Raw genomic sequence first — 5,883 nt, 5'->3', positions numbered from 1 at the left:
TAAATAATGTTTTTATGAGAGTTGGATTTTGCAGTTCTCCTTGGGTTTGTGGAGGGCAAGGCAGTTTCAGCATTCCCATTTTACAGATGGGGATGTTGAGGCTGAATGTGTATCCTCAAAAGAGCCAAAGCTGAGATAGAAATGACTGGAGATTTTGTGCCTTTCTAATACCTCAAGCTGGGGGTAGTTGAGTCATCAAAGTGTACAATTTTCTTTTTGTTCCACCAAATGAGAGGTGGCACTCGATCTGGTCTGCATGGAAATGCTATTATAAGCCAGATGCAGGCTCTGAATGACTATGCAATTACCAGGACAAGGCTATAATTTGGGGAGTGCAGCCTGGGTGGGCTTTCCTTATGATAAACTCTGCTATTATCAGACAAGATCATGTGTTTGAACCAAACGAAGGTGATTCTGGTCCCAAGCAAGTCTGGCCCAGACAGACTTCATACAGCCTTCATCTCTTGAAGGTGCCCAGTGGAATTCTGTGTCTATGGTCATTTCTGTGAATTCAGAGCAAAAACCAAGTGAAACCCAGGTACAGCAACCCTGGTAGGGACCTGTTTAACTCCATCACCCAGGTTCTGGGCAGTGTTCCAGCCCCTGTGTGAAGCCCAGGCTGAACCTTCCCTCTATTTGGAGTACCAGAGCCAAGTGCCAGTCTTGACTGATGGGCTGAGCTGTGCTTCAAAACAGAAAAGCCAGCTGCATCCTGCGGATGGATGGCTACTTCCCTTCTCTTGTTCACCAAAGCTCACAGGGGCTTTTAGATCAGTTACCTTAGCTAGAGACCTGGGGGCGTGGGGTGACAGCGACTGCTTGCTGGTGCTCCTGGGCGCGTGTGCAGTGGATCGCTCTCTGCTCCATATCTTCAAACCAGCATGTGAGGTTAACGAGTTTTATTCATGTTTTACAGAGGGAAATATATATATATATATATATATATATATATATATGAAGGGATTTAATGTCTCAGCAAAAAGAGAAAGATAACAAAAGCAGACCTTAACCAGTGTTCTATCACAGCTAACCTGTGTTTGCTACCATACCTAATTATCCTCACAAAAGCAAACCCGGAGGTGGGATGAGCCAAGGCCACACCCTGAGTTTGACAAAACCAAGGTTACTGTGCCACACTCTTGCTTACAATGCCAAACATCCCACTGTGGCTATGCAAAACTTCTTCCCCTATCCTTGGCCTGATCTTCCTTGAAGATAAGATTTATGAAGACATTTGACCATAGAGTTGCTGTGCTTGCTTACAGCATCCAATCTGAGCAGACTCTGCCTGATGTCCTGTCAACCCTCACTCTTTGATACCCTTTTGCTGAGATAACCCGGTGTGTTCTCGCTCCCTCTCCACCCACATCTCTCTCCAATAAATAAATACTTACTCAGGTACACTTTTGCTTAAGGCCCCAAAGTTGGCGATGGATTCATACCTAGGAATCATCATTTTCTTATCCTAGAGTCTGCATATTGGGACCTCCTTCTCCTCCTCCTCCTCCTCTCCTCCTCCTCCCCTCCTCCTCCTTCTTTTTCAATATTTATTTATTTATTTATTTATTTATTTATATTTCATGTATGTGAGTACACTGTCACTGTCTTCAGACACACCAGAAGATGGTGTCAGATCTCATTACAGAATGTTGTGAGCCACCATGTGGTTGCTGGGAATTGAACTCAGCACCTCTCAGTCAGTGCTCTTAACCACTGAGCCATCTCTCTGGCCCTATATTGGGACTTTCTGTCTAGGTGAATGAAGCATTCTAAGCACTGTAAAGAGCTCTAGTCACCACAGTGTGCTCCCCACTGAAGGAAGGAAGGTTGAAGCTCTTTAGCCACTCCTGGTGGCCCTGATGGTGGTAGTACATTCTACCCTCCCATATGCTCAGAAGTCATCCCAGCCAGGGGATCTTTCTACCAGCTGACCATCTGGAAGAAGGGATAATAAAATCAAACACCTCTCACTGTCATGTGCTCACACCCTCTGGACAGGCCAGTATGTTACGCCCACAGCCTGTAAAGGGACCATCTTATCCACTTCTGGTGGTCTACTCTGTCTGGCACATAAGCCGGCCATGTGCTCTACTGGAGAAAACAGCTGAGACCCCTTTCCCGGTGTTGTTCTTTGTTCTTGATAATGTCTCTAGACAGCTTCCCTCAGCCCAGCAAGCTTGAGGTTAAAGGAGACAGCTAGCTATGGTAACAGACACCCTTGGGGCCCTGTAGTCTATGCACCTGATGGCTTTAGACACAGATTTGACATAGCTCCCATCCGCAGGCATCCAGTACCGATGCCAGGGAGCCATTCTGCCTCTGCAGCTGCTAAGATAGCAACAATTACTGTGGGCGCCCAGCATCAGTGCCACTTATGAAACATTGTGCTGTGCCAAGGACATTTTTATACTTATTTAATCCTTACTTTAAAACACTCTAAAGAATGGGGGATGTAGCTTAATTGGTAGAGTTTTTGCCTAGCATGCACAAAGCTTTGGCTTTGATCCTCAGTATGTATAAAACTAGGCATGGTATTTCACATTTCTAATCCCAGGAAGATTTTAGGAGGTGGAGGCAGGAGGGTCAGAAGTTCAAGGTCATCTTTGGCTACATAGTGTATTAGAGGCCAGCCTGTGCTACATGATAGTGATACCTTCTCACCAACCAACCAACAACCAATGAATAATACTGCAACAAAAATAATGTTGTTATTATTTTATAAATGAAGATCCAAGAGGTTTGATACTATTCTAAGCTGGTACAGTTTATAGTTTATAAGCTACAAGATTACAATTTGGATGCAGTTCCATCTCCTACCCTACTGAATCTCTCCAGCTCTGAACATTGGTCATTCTATCTGCACCGTGGTAGCTATGCTGTGCCATGGCCCCTACCATGTCCAGAAGGACTTCTGGTTCTACTGCCAACAGCCTCTCTAAGGACGGCTGCCTAAGGCTAGCTCTTTCTTAGGGATGACAAACAGCCATTGATTTCCAGAGGTATATTGATAGGAGAGGTATATAAGCCCAGCCTTTGCCATAGCTGAGGACCATGATGAAGGCCTATCCCTGTTTTTAGTTCTCTATGGGGTCAGCTAGACTTCATGATGAGGTCAGCTAGACCCCGTGATGGTGCTATAGCCCAGTGGCTCCCTCTGGCAATCCTACACACCATGGCCCTGTCATGGTCATCTTAGGAATCCTAAGAGTCTCTTTAGGAATCTTCCTATATACTGTCCTCTCTCACAGTCTGTTTTTTGGGGACCCACCCCCCGTAACAAGGATATTTTGCAAGATTAGCTTTGGGAGAGGTGAGCTTTGCCCATTGGCTTCTGTACAAAATTGCAATGCCTGAAGAAGTTCATGTCCTCAGCAGGAAGGACAGGCATTCTTATGTTCTTGGCCTCATATACTAACACACACACACACACACACACACACACACACACACACACACACACACACACACATTCAGGCTAGAAGGCCTGGCAGCAATCTGACTAAAGGACATTGGCATGCATGGTTTAACCTTCAAAGCACAATAAATCATTTATAATGGCTGGACTTGAGCAAACAGCGGGTCATTCTGATACCATTCCCTGAGTCTACCAACTCACCATTTACTTAGTTCTATTCTATGCCCATCCCTGTGCTAGCAGACAGGAGGACGGAGATAAATCAAATTATTTCTGGTTTTGAGGTACTAACTATCCAGGGAGAGGGTTGACATGAACCCATCAGAATAAAGTATGCAATGATGGTCATTTGCTGTGTCCGACTGGTTGAAAATGTTGAAATAATAATAATAATTTGTGAGCATTATACTGCTACACTTAATTCAATGGAAATGATGACCAGGTGCATGATGTGGGCGATGGCGCAGTTAGTATATGCTTATTACACAGACATGAGGACCTGTGTTCAGTCCTTGGCATCCATGTCAAATCCAGGTGCAGCGGCATGTGCTGTTTGGGAAAAGAGCCAAGCAAATAGATCCCTAGAGATCACTGGCCACCCAGTTTCACCAAATCAGTGGGCTTCTCAGTGAGAGACTGTCTCAAAAACTAAGATGGATGGCTCTTGAGGATGGATAATTAAGGCTGACCTCTGGCTTTTCCAGGAGCGTACATACATGCAGACCTGCAGGTTACAGACCCACCTGGCCATGCCCTCACACACAGAAACATTGTCAAGCAAAGATAGTGCAAAAAGAAACAGGCTTTTGAAATGGACTAATGTAAAAAGCAAAAAAAAAAAAAAAAAAAAGGCTTTAGAAATTAGCTACGTTTTTGTAGTGTTGGGCAGCCTATGGCTATGACCTCAGGGTGTAGGAGGCCACTCTAATCATCTTATGGGATCATGACTTGTGTGTGATAGTAGTTGAAGACTTCAGCCCTCTCCAGCTGCCATGCTAACTTCTCAAGAGTTAGTGTTCTTTCTATTTATATTTGTATAAATATTTATATAAACTCTGTGTCTATGGTCTTCTAGATTAACTTCAATCACTCTTTTGATACCCCATCAGAAAAACATCCCATCTTCTACCTAGAAGTCCACTCTCTAGCCAAGGTTTTCTGACTACTCTCCACCTTCTTGTCTTGGCTCTCGCTAGTCTCTCTCTTGGGAACGTGTCTCCGTTCTCTTGCTAGACTATAATAGGCTCACTTTTCTAGCTGGCTCCAACTCTGCTGACCTTTGTACAGTCTTCCATGAAAACTGCAGCCCTGAAAGTGTCTTCTGCTCTTTAGACCTCTGGCGAGGGCTCGGAGGGAATGAGGAAGGACTGGGTGTTGGGTCCTGAAGGTGTCCAGTTGGATAAGGGCCCTGCCTGTCCTCCTCGTGTGATTTATAAGTCATAGCTCTATAAGAGCAAGAAGCTTCCTTCAATTCATATTGAGAATCCTCCAAAAATATCAAACAACTTTTATCCAGCTACTTTGGGGGTCAGAAGTAGCATTTTTCACTGGTGAGCATAAATTAAGCCAACTTCTTTTTCTTTTTATGGAAAGCAATAAATCAAAAGGGAGCAATGGGGGGTGGGGGTGGGAGGGCACTTTTCTGACCGGACTTGGTTCTCTGGGGTCAGCATAACTGGCCTTGATCCCAAAAAGGAGTAGGAAACCATTTTTCATATTGAGTTCAGTTCAGTTTTTAGGAAGAATGAGTTATGGTCCATTTGCCTGTAAGTTTACATCTGTGCATGTGTGTGTGTGTGTGTGTGTGTGTGTGTGTGTGATGATGTGTCCCCATGGATGTCCACCTGCCTAGCCGGCTCTTAACTAGACTTGGAATGTCATAGCTAAAATCCTAAGGGAACATTGGGCCAGGGAAGGGGCAGACCCTTGGCAGAATTGGACTTGTAAGAGGACATAGGGGTAAGCAGCACCCCAACTCATTCTTAGAAAAAGAATGGCACACAGATGCTCAGAGGACTCTCTACCATCTTGATTGCATGCTGCTTGGGGTGTAACTCTGTGTGTGTGTGTGTGTGTGTGTGTGTGTGTGTCTGTGTGTGTGTGTTGGCGGGGTCTCAGAATTAAATTGTTTCTGTCCTCTGCTGCTTTATCAAAACTCCGAACCACAACACCCCTACTGTTTCCTGAGTCTGGGTTCCACTTCTCCTGGGGAGGCCTCTGGCCTGGACATCTGGGGACCCTAGAGCTGCTAATTCTTTTCTCTTGTTCAGTGTTTCTCTTGTCTTCCCTTCCTGAGCGAACCCAGAGTTCCCATTGCCTGCAGTGTCTCTCCTCTTGGCATTTTTCTCCTGAGAACGCCCACTAGCCTGGGGTGGGAGGACTTTAAATCAGCATTTCACAGCTGAAGAGTCAGAGTGGAGAGAGAGAGAGAGAGAGAGAGAGAGAGAGAGAGAGAGAGAGAGAGAGAG

This window comes from Mus caroli, chromosome 12 (assembly GCF_900094665.2).
Source record: "Mus caroli chromosome 12, CAROLI_EIJ_v1.1, whole genome shotgun sequence".
NCBI lineage: Eukaryota > Metazoa > Chordata > Mammalia > Rodentia > Muridae > Mus > Mus caroli.
This window is presented reverse-complemented; position numbering follows the sequence as displayed.